Raw genomic sequence first — 18,895 nt, 5'->3', positions numbered from 1 at the left:
GAGCAGGAATAAAACTGAAACAAGCACACAGCAGTGTGCCACAGATACAAAAACAAAACACTTATCTTTGCTGAATTTGGCAGCAAGCAGGAGAAGCCAGAAAGTGATCCAACACTTCACAAGGAACATTGACAACTGGAAAGGGCTAAAGGATCCTGCACACCTAAATATCCCAGTCAGAATTGTAATCATCCGATACACCTGGCCAGGACTGCGAGTCAGAGACAACTGCATTCCCATCTACAACCAATGGAGGGAACCCAAGAGCAGAATTCACAACAGAGGGGCCCAACTTTTGTCTTTTTAATACAGTGCCTACAAGAAGTATTCAACCCCCTGCAGATTTAGCAGGTTTACACATTTGGAATTAACTTGGCATTGTGACATTTGGACTGTAGATCAGCCTGGAAGTGTGAAATGCACTGCAGCAAAAAAGAATGTTATTTCTTTGTTTATTTTTTTTTTAAATTGTGAAAAGTTTTTTCAGAGGGTCATTTATTATTCAACCCCTCAACCCACCAGAATTCTGTTTGGTTCCCCTAAAGTATTAAGAAGTAGTTCAGGCACAAAGAACAATGAGCTTCACATGTTTGGATTAATTACCTCTTTTTCCAGCCTTTTCTGACTATTTAAGACCCTCCCCAAACTTGTGAACAGCACTCATACATGGTCAACATGGGAAAGACAAAGGAGCATTCCAAGGCCATCAGAGACAAGATCGTGGAGGGTCACAAGTCTGGCAAGGGGTACAAAACCCTTTCCAAGGAGTTGGGCCTACCTGTCTCCACTGTTGGGAGCATCATCCAGAAGTGGAAGGCTTATGGAACTACTGTTAGCCTTCTACGGCCTGGACAGCCTTTGAAAGTTTCCTCCCGTGCCAAGGCCAGGCTTGTCCGAAGAGTCAAGGCTAACCCAAGGACAACAAGGAAGGAGCTCCGGGAAGATCTCATGGCAGTGGGGACATTGGTTTCAGTCAATATCATAAGTAACGTACTCCACCGCAATGGTCTCCGTTCCAGACGAGCCCGTAAGGTACCTTTACTTTCAAAGCGTCATGTCAAGGCTCGTCTACAGTTTGCTCATGATCACTTGGAGGACTCTGAGACTGACTGGTTCAAGGTTCTCTGGTCTGATGAGACCAAGATCGAGATCTTTGGTGCCAACCACAGACGTGACGTTTGGAGACTGGATGGCACTGCATACGACCCCAAGAATACCATCCCTACAGTCAAGCATGGTGGTGGCAGCATCATGCTGTGGGGCTGTTTCTCAGCCAAGGGGCCAGGCCATCTGGTCCGCATCCATGGGAAGATGGATAGCACGGCCTACCTGGAGATTTTGGCCAAGAACCTCCGATCCTCCATCAAGGATCTTAAGATGGGTCGTCATTTCATCTTCCAACAAGACAACAACCCAAAGCACACAGCCAAGAAAACCAAGGCCTGGTTCAAGAGTCAAAAAATCAAGGTGTTGCAGTGGCCTAGTCAGTCTCCTGACCTTAACCCAATTGAAAACTTGTGGAAGGAGCTCAAGATTAAAGTCCACATGAGACACCCAAAGAACCTAGATAACTTGGAGAAGATCTGCATGGAGGAGTGGGCCAAGATAACTCCAGAGACCTGTGCCGGCCTGATCAGGTCTTATAAAAGACGATTATTAGCTGTAATTGCAAACAAAGGTTATTCCACAAAATATTAAACCTAGGGGTTGAATAATAATTGACCCACACTTTTATGTTTAAAATTTTTAAAAATTTAACTGAGCAGCAAAACTTTTGGTTTGTAAGATTTATGCATCTGTTAATAAATCCTGCTCTTGTTTGAAGTTTGAAGGCTCTAACTTATTTGCATCTTATTAAACCTGCTAAATCTGCAGGGGGTTGAATACTACTTGTAGGCATTGTATCTTGAGTGATTGAACGCACTTGGTCTTTTGGTGTAAAAGAACCACACACAAAGCGATGCTCAGTCGGCAGCCGTATAGTTGCGTCTAGATCGGAGTTAATTTTTTGTGATCCTCACTTTAGCCAGTCCAATCTAGACAGTTTGAGTCCCTGCCCCTTCCTGTGACATCATTACCTAAAAAAATCAACTCCGTTCTAGTCGCTACCATTCTGGAAGGGGAGCTGCTGCTGCCAGAGAGATCTCTGTGCTGGCAGCTCTGTGCCTGTCTGCTGGTGATCTGTGCCCCTCAGCTATGTGCCCCAATATGATTCCTGTGCCCCCAAACTATATGCCCCCCTGTGATCTATGTGCCCCCCAGCTATGTGCCCCCTGCTATGTGCCCCCTGTGATCTCTGTGGCCCCAGCTATGTGCCCCCACTGTGATCTCTGTGGTCCCAGCTATGTGCCTCCACTGTGATCTCTGTGGTCCCAGCTATGTGCCCCCCGTGATCTCTGTGCCTTCCAGCTATGTGCCCCCCTGTGATCTCTGTGCCCCTTAGCTATATGTCCCCCTGTGATCCCTGTGACCCCAGCTATGTGCCCCCCTGTGATCTCTGTTCCCTCTGTGATTTCTGTGCCCTCCAGCTATATGCCCCCTGTGATTTGTGCCCCACAGCTATGTGCCCCCTCGTGATCTCTGTGGCCCCAGCTATGTGCCCCCAGCTATGTGCCCCAATATGATCTCTGTGCCCCATGTGATCTCTGTGCCCCCTCAACTATAAGCCCCTTGTGAGATCTGCCTTCCAGTTATATGCCCCTGTGATCTCTGTGCCTCCCAGATATATGCCCTCTGTGATCTCTGTGCCTCCCAGCTATATGCCCCTTGTGATCTCTGTGCCTCCCAGCTATGTGCACCCCCTGTGATCTGTGGCCCCAGCTATGTGCCCCCCTGTGAGCTATGTGTCCCCAGCTATGTGCCCCCTGTGGTCTCCGTTCCCCCTGTGATCTATCTGCTCCCCAGCTATATGCCTCCTGTGATTTCTATGTTTTCCAGCTATGTGCCCCCAGCTATGCGCACCCCAGTGATCTTTGTCGCTCCCAGCTTGTGCCCCCTCTGATTCCTGTGCCCCCTGCCATGTACCCCCTGTGATATTTGTGCTCCCATGTGAACTCTGTGCCCCCTGTGATCTCTTTCCCCTTCAGCTATGTGCCCCTCCGTGATCTTTGTGTCCTCCTGTGATCTTTGTGCCCCCTCCTGCGATTGTTGTGCCCCTCCTGTGATTTCTGTGCCCCCCCTGTAATTTCTGTCCCCCCCTGTGATTTATATGCCCCCTATGATCTTTGTGCCACTCCCTGGTGATTTCTGTGCCCCCCATCTATGTGCCCCCCTGTGATCTTTGTGCCCCCCTGTGATCTTTGTGCCCCCTGTGATCTTTGCGTGCCCCCTATGATCTTCATGCCCCCCGGTGATCTGTGTCCCCCCGCTGATCTGGGCCTCCTCAGCGATGCCTGTACCCCCCAGTGCTATATATCCCCCCTCCCCCAGTGCTGTATATCTCCCCCAGGGCTGTATGTGCCCCCAAGTGACATGCATATTCACCAGTGCTGCATTTACCACAGAAGAGCTGTATATCCCCCCACCTGTGATGTATACAGCCCCCAGTGATGTATGTGACCCCACCAGTGATGTATATTCCCCCCAGGGAGATATATACCCCCAGTGATGTCTGTGCTTCCTAGTGATGTATATAGCCCCTCAGTGATGTCTGTTCCCCCAGCCTCCCCGGTGGTGAATATGTCCCAGCATCTTTGATTTCTATGCTCCCAGCCCCTCCTGTAATTTATGACCCCAGAGTCTCCTGTGATGCATATACAGCAGTCTCAATGTTTCCTATGCTATATATGTACAGCAGTAACAGCGTATCCTATGTGACTTATGTACAGCGGTCTCTGTGTCTCCTATGTGATATAGATACAGCAGTCCCAGCATCTCCTATGTGATATATAGACAGCAGTCACAGTGTCTCCAATGTGATGCTTATATAGCAGTCCCATTGTCTCCTATGTGGTGTATATACAGCTGTCTCTGCATCTCCTGTGATGCATATACAGTAGTCCCAGCGCCTCCTATGTGATGTATATGATTCATTCACAAGACTTATGACGAATTGTTGACTGCTCTCCTGGCCTACACAAAACCTGGAAAAGCAGCTGTGAGAAGCAACTGATCAGTATCACCTAACATCACAGATGCACCAAAGACAAGCAGCTCCAGCCATCAAATTAAGAGTTAGTTACCATAATTGTTTGACTAAATATACTGGGGTAATTTTCAAGGTGATCATTTTTGTGTGGCCCCTGAATGATGGTAGAAATTTCCAAATGGCCCCCGGCTGGGAAAAGGTTCCCCACCCCTGAGCTACAGGCAGCATGCATGAAGGAGACCCAATCAGGAGTCTACACATTAACAAAAATTAGTGGCAGATACCAATAAAGTGGCATCAATGGCAATAAAGTACAACTAGTATAGCGGGGACCGACACCTCTTCCACTACAGCCAACCCAGCAGATGGAGACCGTATTGGGCAAGGTGGTGGAATCACTGTTCCGTATCCCTCTGAAAACCTGGAAGGGGCGTAACTAGGTGGCCTACCAAATCCCTACTCGGACAAGAGGTGAAAACTACGACCCAAGGAGGGGCAAAGAGGTGTGACCAGGTGCTACTCCATGGCTGACCTACAGAAGGTAGCAGCTGACCCTCTACAGCGAGTAAGCTGCTACGGCCCAAAGGAGGGATGAAAAATTCAGGCAGGCACTGTAGGGACTCTGGAACCACGGGTGCAGATGGGGCCGGCTGAGGAACAGAAAAGCACTGGCAGGTGCGAGCTGGACCGGCTGATGGACAGAAGAGTACAGACAGGTACAAGCAGATGGGTACAGGGTAGACAAGCAGACAGGCAGACCTATGGAACCTGACAACTAGCAAGCATGCAACGCAAACTAACAACGTAGCTCCGGCACTTCCATATTGGAGGAGAAGCTTTAAATAGAAGGTTTTGCCCAGCTGTAGGCTGGGAATACCTTAGGCGTTCCCTTTAAGAAGGAGGGAGTGTGCGCCCCCTAAGCATAGTACCTGGTCCTACAACTGAACCTTCGCGGACACCGACACATAGGGGGCGAGATGATGAGGTAGTGTGTGAGTGAAAGACACTGAATGCCCTGTCTGTTAGGTACAAGGAGATCCAACAAAGTGCCAAGTCTGCAATGTCAACAGATCAGAAAGTCTGTAGTAAGAGGGAATGGTCCACTGTGTCAAAGACAGATGCAAGGTCCAGAAGAAGGAGGAGGACAAACTCGTGTCGCTTTCATTTGGCGGTTAGTAGGTCGTTAGTGACTTTAGTCAGGGCAGTTTCAGTGGAATGGGGCGGTCTGAAGTCAGATTGCAAGCGGTCAAAGAGGGAGAAAGAGGAGAGGTGAGAGGACAGTTCAAAATGGACGTGTTGTTCCAGTAGTTTTGAGGCATAGGGGAGAAATGATATGGGGTGATAGCTAGACACAGAGGATGGGTCAAGGGTGGGCTTTTTGAGGATGGGTGTGATTGAGGTATGTTTTAATCAGGATGGAAGACACCAGTTGTTAGTGACAGGTTGAAATTTGGAATGAGGTGAGATGTTATTGAGTCAAGTTCATAGGTGGTGAGGCAAAGTATTCAGACGAGAGGAGAGGGAGGGGGAGCTGGTGGACGCAGGAAAGAATTGAAAGGGCTGAATAGCTGTGTAGGGTTGTGTGTCAGGTATGATATGAGGATAAGAAGTCGGTTTGTTTTGCGGCAGTGAGCAATTGCGAAGCATTTTTACAACTTCCGTTACTGGATGGGCAACTCCACTCCCTTTCTATGGCAGCCGTACAACGATACGCTTTGTAGATGAGGGCCACCATAGAACATGTGCTCCAATAGATGGCAAGTGCTGCATCAAGTTGCCTCTGCTCCTCTTCCTCCACCTTAACATCACACACAGTACAGTCCTTAGTGGTGGCACCCCAATTACCCTTTTTTCCCCCCACATCACAACTCTCCAAGCAGAACGCTGAGTCTGAAGATCTCTTCACACATTGTATGCTATGGGCATAGGAAGTGTACTCTGAAGATTCACAGAGTCAAGAGGAGGAAATCATCTCCACCGATAGCCAAATTTTTTCTCAATTTGATCCATGGCCGGACAAAGTTTTGCCCAAGCATAAACTAAACCCTTGTCAACAGACGTTAACCCTATTGGGTGAAGGTGATCCATTTGAGATGAAACTCAGATACTTGAGGCGCCCGTGGACTGTACTTTGCTGTCAAGGCAGGAAGAGGAGGAGGGTGGCTCTCAGGGTGAGAAGTGGGAGAACAGAGAGGATGACGATGATGTAGTAGATCACACTTGGTGTAAACCCAGAGGTATGCAGCTGAGTAGCTCAGCAGAGGAGGAGGAGAAATACAAGGAGGTTACGTAGCAATCAATGCATCCTGAGCCCCAACTCTGGCAGTGGACAGCAGAGTTCGCGGTTCTGCAGTTGCCTATCTTGGGTCTTTTTTTCAGAACGTCAAAAATCTGAAATATCACATTAGCTGTCAACTTTTAAAAAAAAAGACCTAGTAGAGTAAAAAAATGAAATAATTTAAGTGCTACATGCATGAATGGGCACATGAGCGATGAACAAGCGTTAATCTGGGAATGTCACTGTGCTAAAATGCAGACTAGCGGGCATCGCCAACCACCGTACACCCCATCAACAGCATCTTCTGATTCTTCCTCCTCCCTCACTGTGGCAATGTTGTCACACAGTTCTCTGGACAAACAACCTCCACTGGTTTACACCCTACAGTTGAGGTGACTGAGAGCCTCTCAGCTGATACAGAATTGGGCATACCTGCTGTTTTTGACTGATCTTACATAACAAGCACACCCCATCTGTCTCAATCCACCGTAACATCTCCGCCTGCACCTCTCTCACAGTCCAGTAGCTTGTTGTGTTCACTCTACTCCACTCTGTTTCAGCACAGCAGCAAACCCTCATTTGTGCAGTTGTGCTCACTTAAAAGATTCATTCCTCCTACACATGGCAAAGCTAACAGCTTGAACTTCACCATCTTCAATCTACTAATAATAATAACTTTTATTTATATATCACAAACACATTCCGCATAGCTTTAAAAGTCAGCAGTTCATATAAAACAGTTAACCCCTTACCAACCTCCACCGTACTATTACTGCGGAGGTCGGTACCCCCGCTCTGATGTGGGCTGTGGCGGTGAGCCAGCACCAAAGCCGGGACATGTCAGCTGTTTTGAACAGCTGACCTGTGCCCGCAATAGAGATAGGTGGAATCGCATATCACCCACCCCTATTAACTAGGTAAATGCCACTGTCAAACGCTGGCAGTGGCATTTAACCGGCGCTTCCGGCCATCGGGCCGGAAATGAGCGCATCGCCGACCCCGTCACATGATCTGGGGTCAGCAATGCATCGGCATAGCAACCAGAGGTCTCCTTGAGACCTCTATGGTTGCTGATGCCAGCTTGCTGTGAGCGCCACCCTGTGGTCGGCGCTCATAGCAAGCCTGTAAATCAGCTACATAGGAGCGATCTGATGATGGCTGCTATGTAGCAGAGCCGATCAGGCTATGCCAGCTTCTAGCCTCCCATGGAGGCTATTGAAGCATGGCAAAAGTAAAAAAAAAGTTTAAAAAAATGTGAAAAAAACCAAAAAAAACATAAAAGTTTAAATCACCCCCCTTTCGCCCCATGCAAAATAAAACAATTAAAAAAAATCAAACATACACATATTTGGTATCGCCGCATTCAGAATCTCCCGATCTATCAATAGAAAAAGCATTAACCTGATCGCTAAACAGCTTAGCGAGAAAAAAAATTGAAACGCCAGAATTACGCTTTTTTGGTCACCGCGACATTGCATTAAAATGCAATAACGGGCGATCAAAAGAACGCATCTGCCCCAAAATGGTATCATTAAAACGACAGCTCGGCATGCAAAAAAAAGCCCTCACCTGACCCCAGATCACAAAAAATGGAGACGCTACGAGTATTGGAAAATTTCGGAATTTTTTTTTTTTTTTATCAAAGTTTGGAAAAAATTTTTACCACTTAGATAAAATGTAACCTAGACATTTTTGGTGTCTATGAACTCATAATGACCTGGAGAATCAAAATGGCAGGTCAGTTTTAGCATTTAGTGAACCTAGCAAAAAAGCAAATCAAAAAACAAGTGTGGGATTGCACTTTTTTTGTAATTTCACCGCACTTGGAATTTTTGTCCCGTTTTCTAGTACACGACATGCTAAAACCAATGATGTTGTTCAAAAGTGCAACTTGTCCCAGAAAAAAAAAGCCCTCACATGTCCATATTGACAGAAAAATAAAAAAGTTATGGCTCTGGGAAGGAGGGGAGCGAAAAACGAGAACGCAAAAACGGAAAAGGGCAAGGTCTTGAAGGTGTTAAAAGTTGCCAAGTTTAAGATAATCAAACAATTAAAGCAAAAATAATGGCGACCCTGCTCTTCAGAGCTTACAATCTACAATGACGTGGGGGTGACACAAAGTGAGGAAATGGGGGGCAGATAAAGGCCGCACAAGCCTTTTGGGTACGGTTGAGTTTGATAGCGAATTATGTTCAGAGAAGTAGACATCGCTGGAGCTGGGTGTCGGTGAGTATTTCCTGGCAAGTGGGGGGGGGGGGGAGGGCGCACAGGGGAAGGGAGGCGGGAGGGGACGCACAAACTTTATTTTTAAGGGGAAAGAAAAAAAAAAAGATTATTCATTCCTTCTTTCCAGCAAACGCTGCTGAGAAGAAGGGATGAATTCCGGCTTCAGCACCACACACTGGGGGGACAGCGCTTACAGTAGCGCTGTCTCCTGCACGGCACACGGACTGCACACGGACAACATCCATGTGCGGTACGTGTTTTACACGGACCCATTGACTTTAATGGGTCCGTGTGATCCGTGCGCTCCCACGAACACTGACATGTCTCCGTGTTTTCCAAACGGACACACGGTCCGTGAAAACACGCTGACATGTGCAGAGACACATTGATTTTAATGTGTCTATGTGAGTCAGTGTCTCCGGTACGTGAGGAAACTGACACCTCACATACCGGAGCCACTGACGTGTGAAACCGGCCTAAATATTTAACAATACAGACACAGAGGGCTAATTAACTGCATAAAGTGTATGAGAACATGATGCGAGGAACCTGATTATGGTTTAAGTTTTTGGAATGGGCCACCCAGGGATAGTTAGGTTAATGCATTGAGGCGGTAGGCCAGTCTAAACAAATGCATTTTTAGGGCACGCTTAAAACTGTGGGGATTGGGATATAATCGTATTAACCTGGGTAGTGCATTTCAAAGAATTGGCGAAGCACTTGAAAAGTCTAGGAGACAGGAGTGGGAGGTTCTGATTATTGAGGATATTAACCTCAGGTCATTAGCAGAATGGAGAGCACAGGTAGCAGGACCGGCTCCAGGTTTTCGAGGGCCCCGGGCGAAAGAGTCTCAGTGGGCCCCCCCCCTTTAACACATACCCCAATTTATGATGCACAGATACGGCAGAGAAATGTATAGTACAATGCCAGATTTCACTTTTTACATGAGTGACAGCTATTGTAGATTCTGCAGTGTATATATACAGGAGGAAAGGTGCTGTGCAGTGTATATATACAGGAGAGGTGCTTTTCTGTTTTGAGTTTTTCTATGAAACAAAGACTTTTCTACATAAACAACGTTGTTTGGTTTTGCGGCCCCAACAGATCTGTGCTACAAAGTAACAGGCGGCTCGGGCATTAATGAGGGACCTGATGCTGAATCCTTTCCACAAACCCTAATGACCCAATTAGTGCCCTGTCATTAGAAGCTCATTAAACGCCTCCCTGTCCCGAGCAGTCATGTACAGTATGGGGGGATCCTGCAGCCCACCCCCTGACTGCTCCATACCATACACTGCCCTCTGTCGTGCTCACTATTATCCTGTGCATTTCTCCGTCATCGTTACCCCATGTTACACTTGTCACCCCCCACTACAGAGTAGCAGGGCAGCCAATGTCACCCCCTCCCGGACCCTAATGGCAGCAGGAAATGTCTGCTCCTCTATTGGGTTGGAACCTGATTTAATCAAGGAATAATGTGGATTTGCTGCCGGTGGCTGCAGGGGAAGGGTTAAGTGATGCCATGTCCTTGGTGGGAGCAGTGGCAGCTGCTGGGACCTGGACAGAGACAACCAATGTTGCTGTGACTGCACAGTGTGATGTGGAGGAGAGAAGCTGAGACGCAGAAATCACCCACATGCCAGCGCTGGGCAGAGTCCCTCCAGTCACCAGCCTGGGGCCACGGGGCCCCAACGTACAGCCCACAGCTCAGTTTTATCCATGGCAGCAGCTCCCCTTCCTCCTGGCATCTGGTTAACCCCATTTATGCGGGTCGGATTGTTATCTTTAAGGTTCAGCAATAACCTTCATACAGATGGGAAGGGGTTAAGCTTCTTCCTACCCCACTGGTGCAGGTTTGGTGCAGCATGCATGTATTCTGGGTGAGCTGGGTGGCTACAGGCTGCACCCCACCAGCTGCTCCTCCAGACATCACCCACATTTTTAGGCAGCAGAGACAGACAGCAGCAGACTGAGCCACAAGTCCAACTGCAATCACTGCTGGATACCTTTGCACTCACTCAGGGACAGGCACTGGTAGGATGGAGCTCCTCCGGAATCTGCCTGATAAACTTCAGCACTGTCTGCAGCCAGCCAGGGGGGAGAGCAGAGAATGTGCTCTCTCCGCCCACAATGTCACACTGGCTGCCTTCTGTTAACCCCTATGTGTGCCTGCCTGGCTGCACTGACTGAGTGAAAAGATGCTTGTGTCAGAGCTGGCACATAGGGGTTAAGAGAACACAGCCAGCAGTGACTTTGTGGGGGGAGAGAGCATGTTATCTCCTGCTCTGCTCTCCCAGCTGTATCTATGACAGCATGAGTGGGCCCCCCCCTCTCCCCAGGGCCCCGGCATTTGCCCGGTGTGCCGGGTGCTGACGCCGGCCCTGACAGGTAGAGTGGTGAACTGAGACCAGAGAGGAGATGTAGGGTGGTGCTGAGCTATGGAGTGCTTTGTGGATGAGGGTAATAGTTTTGTACTGGATTCTGGAGTGGATGCGTAACCAGTGTAATGACTGGCACAAGGTAGAGGCATCAGAATAACGGTTGATGAGGAATATGATCCTGGTTGCAGCATTCAGGACAGTTTGGAGAGGGGAGAGTTTGGTAAGAGGAAGGCCGATTAGTAGAGAGTTACAATAGTCCACACGAGAATAAGATATATATATATATATATATATATATATATATATATATATATATATATATACAGTGGGGCAAAAAAGTATTTAGTCAGTCAACAATAGTGCAAGTTCCACCACTTAAAAAGATGAGAGGCGTCTGTAATTTACATCATAGGTAGACCTCAACTATGGGAGACAAACTGAGAAAAAAAATCCAGAAAATCACATTGTCTGTTTTTTTAACATTTTATTTGCATATTATGGTGGAAAATAAGTATTTGGTCAGAAACAAAATTTCATCTCAATACTTTGTAATATATCCTTTGTTGGCAATGACAGAGGTCAAACGTTTTCTGTAAGTCTTCACAAGGTTGCCACACACTGTTGTTGGTATGTTGGCCCATTCCTCCATGCAGATCTCCTCTAGAGCAGTGATGTTTTTGGCTTTTCGCTTGGCAACACGGACTTTCAACTCCCTCCAAAGGTTTTCTATAGGGTTGAGATCTGGAGACTGGCTAGGCCACTCCAGGACCTTGAAATGCTTCTTACGAAGCCACTCCTTCGTTGCCCTGGCGGTGTGCTTTGGATCATTGTTATGTTGAAAGACCCAGCCACGTTTCATCTTCAATGCCCTTGCTGATGGAAGGAGGTTTGCACTCAAAATCTCACGATACATGGCCCCATTCATTCTTTCATGTACCCGGATCAGTCGTCCTGGCCCCTTTGCAGAGAAACAGCCCCAAAGCATGATGTTTCCACCACCATGCTTTACAGTAGGTATGGTGTTTGATGGATGCAACTCAGTATTCTTTTTCCTCCAAACACGACAAGTTGTGTTTCTACCAAACAGTTCCAGTTTGGTTTCATCAGACCATAGGACATTCTCCCAAAACTCCTCTGGATCATCCAAATGCTCTCTAGCAAACTTCAGACGGGCCCGGACATGTACTGGCTTAAGCAGTGGGACACGTCTGGCACTGCAGGATCTGAGTCCATGGTGGCGTAGTGTGTTACTTATGGTAGGCCTTGTTACATTGGTCCCAGCTCTCTGCAGTTCATTCACTAGGTCCCCCCGCGTGGTTCTGGGATTTTTGCTCACCGTTCTTGTGATCATTCTGACCCCACGGGGTGGGATTTTGCGTGGAGCCCCAGATCGAGGGAGATTATCAGTGGTCTTGTATGTCTTCCATTTTCTAATTATTGCTCCCACTGTTGATTTCTTCACTCCAAGCTGGTTGGTTATTGCAGATTCAGTCTTCCCAGCCTGGTGCAGGGCTACAATTTTGTTTCTGGTGTCCTTTGACAGCTCTTTGGTCTTCACCATAGTGGAGTTTGGAGTCAGACTGTTTGAGGGTGTGCACAGGTGTCTTTTTATACTGATAACAAGTTTAAACAGGTGCCATTACTACAGGTAATGAGTGGAGGAAAGAGGAGACTCTTAAAGAAGAAGTTACAGGTCTGTTAGAGCCAGAAATCTTGATTGCTTGTTTCTGACCAAATACTTATTTTCCACCATAATATGCAAAACAAATGATAAAAAAACAGACAATGTGATTTTCTGGATTTTTTTTTCTCAGTTTGTCTCCCATAGTTGAGGTCTACCTATGATGTAAATTACAGACGCCTCTCGTCTTTTTAAGTGGTGGAACTTGCACTATTGCTGACTGACTAAATACTTTTTTGCCCTACTGTATATATATATATATATATAGATATATCTATCTATCTATCTATATCTTATTCTCGTGTGGACTATATATACACTGCTAAAAAAAATAAAGGGAACACTAAAATACCACATCCTAGATATCATTGAATGAAATTTTTCAGTTGCATATCTTTATTCATTACATAGTGGAATGTGTGGAGAACAATAAAACATAAAAATGATCACTGTAAATCAAGATGAATATCCCATGGAGGCCTGTATTTGGAATGATACTCAAAATCAAAGTGAAAATCAAATTACAGACTGATCCATCTTCAGTGGAAATGCGTCAAGACAAGGAAATGATGTTCATTTGTGTGTATGTTGCCTCTATGTGCCTGTATGACCTCCCTACAACGCCTGCGGATGGTCTCCTGAGGGATCTCCTCCCAAACCTGGACTAAAGCATCCGCCAAATCCTGGATAGTCTGTGGTGCAACGTGACATTGGTGGATGGTGCGAGACATGATGTCCCAGAGTGTTCAATTGGATTCAGGTCATCTCGCTGGAACTGCTGACACACTCCAGCCACATGAGGTCTGGCATTGTCCTGCATTTGGAGGAACCCAGGGCCAACCGCACCAGCATATGGTCTCACAAGGGGTCTGAGGATCTCATCTCGGTACCTAATGGCAGTCAGGCTAAAAGGTTGCACTCTATCGTGCCTGACCTCCCTGTCCAAATGTGAACACTTACAGAAGGCTAATGTCTGCATGCTTGGGTGAATATGGACAGGGAGGTCAGGTACCCATCAGTTTTTTAATGAGACCACCTTGACGATGGTTGATGGGCTCACACTATTTGGCCAAATTCTGTGCGAAGCGTCTCAAAAAATTTTTTTTCCTAATGTTCAAAAAGCAATTTTGCTATTCATATTTCATGTATTTCATATTTGACGTGTTTTGGCACGATAGAGTGCAACCTTTTGTTGTATATTATATATGGAGGTAGCTGCTCCTGGTATGCACCTATTCACATTAGTTTGGATGTGCCAGTCTTTTTTTCTGTCATTTCTATATTGGGCTTCATGTTAGTGGTAAATTTAGGTCGATAACTTTTGCATTTATTTGTGAAAAAAATGGAAATTTGGCTAAAATTTTGAAATTTTGAATTTTTATTCTGTTAAACGAGAGAGTTATGTGACACAAAATAGTTAATAAATAACATTACCCACATGTCTACTTTACATCAGCACAATTTTGGAAGCAAAATTTTTTTTTGCTAGGAAGATATAAGGGTTAAAATTTGACCAGCGATTTCTCATTTTTACAGCAAAATTTACAAAACCATTTTTTTTAGGGACCACCTCACATTTGAAGTCAGTTTGAGGGGTCTATATGGCTGAAAATACCCAAAAGTGACACCATTCTAAAAACTGCACCCCACAAGGTGCTCAAAACCACTTTCAAGAAGTTTATTAACCCTTCAGGTGCTTCACAGCAGAAGCAACATGGAAGGAAAAAATGAACATTTAACTTTTTAGTCACAAAAATGATGTTTTAGCAACAATTTTTTTTATTTTTCCAAGGGTAAAAAGAGAAACTTGACCCCAAAAGTTATTGTACAATTTGTCCTGAGTATGCCGATACCCTATATGTGAGGGGGAACCACTGTTTGGGTGCATGACAGGGCTCGGAAGGGAAGGAGCGCCACTTGACTTTTTCAATGAAAAATTGGCTCCAATCTTTAGCGGACACCATGTCGTGTTTGGAGAGCCCCTGTGTGCCTAAACATTGGAGCTCCCCCACAAATGACCCCATTTTGGAAACTAGACACCCCCAAGGAACTTATCTAGATGCATAGTGAGCACTTTGAACCCCCAGGTGCTTCACAAATTGATCCGTAAAAATGAAAAAGTACATTTTTTTCACAAAAAATTTCTTTTAGCCTCAATTTGTTCATTTCCACATGGGCAACAGGATAAAATGGATCCTAAAATGTGTTGGGCAAGTTCTCCTGAGTACACCAATACCTCATATGTAGTCACAAGCCACTGTTTGTGCTCACGGCAAGCCTCGGAAGGGAAGGAGAGCCATTTGACTTTTGAATGAAAAATTTGCTCCAATCGTTAGCGGACACCATGTTGCGTTTGGAGACCCCCTGTGTGCCTAAACATTGGAGCTCCCCCACATGTGACCCCATTTTGGAAACTAGACCCCCCAAGGAACTTATCTAGATGCGTAGTGAGCACTTTGAACCCCCAGGTGCTTCACAAATTGATCCGTAAATATGAATAAGTACTTTTCTTTCACAACAAATTTCTTTTAGCCTCAATTTGTTCATTACCACATGGGCAACACGATAGGAGAAATTGCCCAATAAATTTTAGGATCCATCTTGAGTACACTGATACCTCACATGTGGGGGTAAACCACTGTTTGGGCACACGGCAGGGCTCGGAAGGGAAGGAGCGCCATTTGACTTTTTGAATGAAAAATTAGCTCCAATCGTTAGCGGACACCATGTTGCATATGGACAGCCCCTGTGTGCCTAAACATTTGAGCTCCCCCACATGTGACCCCATTTTGGAAACTAGACCTCCCATGAAACTAATCTAGATGTGCGGTGACCACTTTAAACCCCCAAGTGCTTCACAGAAGTTTATAACGCAGAGCCGTGAAAATAAAAAATCATTTTTCTTTCCTCAAAAATAATTTTTTAGCCCGCAAATTTTTTTTTTTCACAAGAGTAACAGGAGAAATTGGACCCCAAAAGTTGTTGTCCAGTTTGTCCTAAGTATGCTGATACCCCATATGTGGTGGGGGGAAATACTGTTTGGGCACACGTCGGGGCTCGGAAGGGAAGTAGTGACGTTTTGGAATGCAGACTTTGATGGAATGGTCTGCGGGCATTATGTTACATTTGCAGAGCCCCTGATGTGCCTAAACAGTAGAAACCCCCCAGAAGTGACCCCATTTTGAAAACTAGACCCCCCAAGGAACTTATCTAGATATGTGGTGAGCACTTTGAACCCCTAAGTGCTTCACAGAAGTTTACAACGCAGAGCCGTGAAAATAAAAAATCATTTTTCTTTCCTCAAAAATGATATTTAGCAAGCAATTTTTTTATTTTCACAAGGGTAACAAGAGAAATTGGACCCCAATAGTTGTTGCCCAGTTTGTCACGAGTATGCTGGTACCCCATATGTTGGGGTAAACCACTGTTTGGGTGCACGTCAGGGCTTGGAAGGGAGGGAGCACCATTTGACTTTTTGAACGCAAGATTGGCTGGAATCAATGGTGGCGCCATGTTGCGTTTGGAGACACCTGATGTGCCAAAACAGTGGAAACCCCTCAATTCTAACTCCAACGCTAACCCCAACACACCCCTAACCCTAATCCCAACTCTAGCCATAATCCTAATCACGACCCTAACCTCAACACACCCCTAACCACAGCCCTAACCCCAACACACCCGTAACCCTAATCCCAACCCTAACCCTAATCTTAACCCTAATCCCAACCCTAACCACAGCCCTAACCCCAACACACCCCTAACCCTAATCCCAACCCTAACCACACCCCTAACCCCAACACACCCCTAACCATAACCCTAACCACAAGCCTAATCTTAACCCTATTTCCAACCCTGGCCCTAATTCCAACCCCAACTCTAATTCCAGCCCTAACCCTAAGGCTATGTGCCCACGTTGAGGATTCGTGTGAGATTTTTCCGCACCATTTTAGAAAAATCCGCAGGTAAAAGGCACTGCGTTTTACCTGCGGATTTACCGCGAATTTCCAGTGTTTTTTGTGCGGATTTCACCTGCGGATTCCTATTGAGGAACAGGTGTAAAACGCTGCGGAATCCGCACAAAGAATTGACATGCTGCGGAAAATACAACACAGCGTTTCCACGTGGTATTTTCCGCACCATGGGCACAGCGGATTTGGTTTTCCATAGGTTTACATGGAACTGTAAACCTGATGGAAAACTGCTACGAATCCGCAGCGGCCAATCCGCAGCTAAATCCACACCCTGTGCACATAGCCTAATTCTAAGGGTATGTGCACACGCTGCGGAAAACGCTGCGGATCCACAGCATTTCCGCAGCTGTGGGTCCGCAGTAGTTTCCCATGAGTTTACAGTTCAATGTAAACCTATGGGAAACAAAAAAAGCTGCGCATGTCACTTTCTGCGGATTCCGCAGCGGTTTTACAACTGCTCCAATAGAAAACCGCACTTGTAAAACCGCAGTGAAATCCGCAGAAAAACCGCGGTAAATCTGCGATAAATCCGCAGCGGTTTTGCACTGCGTATTTATCAAATCTGCTGCGGAAAAATCCACAGAGGACCCGAATACGTGTGCACATAGTCTTACCCTAGCGCTAGCCCTAACCCTAACCCTAGTTCTAACCCTAGTTCTAACCCTAATCCTAGTGGGAAAAAAAAATATTTTCTTTATTTTGTTATTGTCCCTACCTATGGGGGTGATAAAGGGGGGGGGGGTTAATTTACAATTTTTTTTTATTTTGATCACTGCGATAAAACCTATCGCAGTGATCAAAATGTACCTGGAACGAATCTGCCAGCTGTCAGATTCGGCGGGCGCAATGTGCATGCGCCCGCCATTTTGGAAGATGGCGGCGCCCATGGAGAAGACGGACGGACACCGGGAGGCTCAGTATGTATGAGGGGGTGGGGGGGAGCATGGGGGGGTGGATTGGAGCGCGGGGGGTGGATCGGAGCACGGGGGATGGATCGGAGCCCGGGGGAGGTGGATCGGAGCCCAGGGGGAGATGGATCGGAGCACGTGGGGGTGGATCGGAGCACAGGGGGGTGGATCGGAGCACAGGGGGGGTTAGATCGGTGCATGGAGGGTGGATCGGAGCACAGGGGGGGTTAGATCGGTGCACGGGGGTGGATCGGAGCACGGGGTGGATCGGAGCACGGGGTGGATCGGAGCACAGGGGGGGTTAGATCGGTGCATGGAGGGTGGATCGGAGCACAGGGGGGTGGATCGGAGCACGAGGGTGGATCGGAGCACGGGGGGTGGATCGGAGTACGGGGGGGTGGATCGGAGCATGGGGGTGGGATCGGAGCACGGGGGGAGCGGACAGGAGATGGAGGGGAGCGAAGCAGTGTACAGGACAGAACGGAGTACTGGGGAGATCGGTGGTGGTGTGGGGGGGGCAGATCAGTGTTTTCAGCCATGGCCGATGATATTGCAGCATCGGCCATGGCTGGATTGTAATATTTCACCACTTTTCATAGGTGAAATATTACAAATTACTCTGATTGGCTGTTGCACTTTCAACAGCCAATCAGAGTGATAGTAGCCACGTGGGGGCAAAGCCAACCCCCCCCTCCCCGGGCTAAAGTACCAATCCCCCTGTCCTTGCAGATCTTGTGAAATTGGAGTTAACCCTTTCACCCGATCAGCAGGGACTCGATCATTCTGTGACACAGCATATGCGTCACAGGTTGGATTGGCACTGACTTTCATGACGCATACGCTGTGTCACAGGTTGGGAAGGGGTTAAGGAGCTGGAACATTTACTCTTTGTATGCTGTGGATCATGCCTAGTCCTGACAGAGTTCCGAGCACCTGTGGCGGACAGTGAGCTGGCTAGGGCTTCACGCCCAAATTTTACTTTTTTGTAGCAGATCGCTCTCCACGGTGTCTTCAGACTGTCACGTCTGTCACGTGCTCAGTGTGAACCTGCTTTCATCTGTGAAGAGCACAGGGCACCAGTGGTGAATTTGCCAATCCTGGTGTTCTGTGGCAAATGCCAAGCATCCTGCACGGTGTTGGGCTGTGAGCACAACCCCCATCTGTGGACATCGGACACTCAGACCATCCTCATGGAGTCGGTTTCTAACATTTTGTAAAGACACATGCACATTTGTGGCCTGCTGGTGGTCATTTTACAGGGCTCTGTCAGTGCTCCTTTTGTTCCTCCTTGCACAAAGGCTGAGGTAGCAGTCCTGCTGCTGGGTTGTTGCCCTCCTACGGCCCCTCCACATCTCCTGGTGTA

This window comes from Ranitomeya imitator, chromosome 3 (assembly GCF_032444005.1).
Source record: "Ranitomeya imitator isolate aRanImi1 chromosome 3, aRanImi1.pri, whole genome shotgun sequence".
NCBI lineage: Eukaryota > Metazoa > Chordata > Amphibia > Anura > Dendrobatidae > Ranitomeya > Ranitomeya imitator.
Note: the sequence above shows the minus strand (reverse complement) of the source record.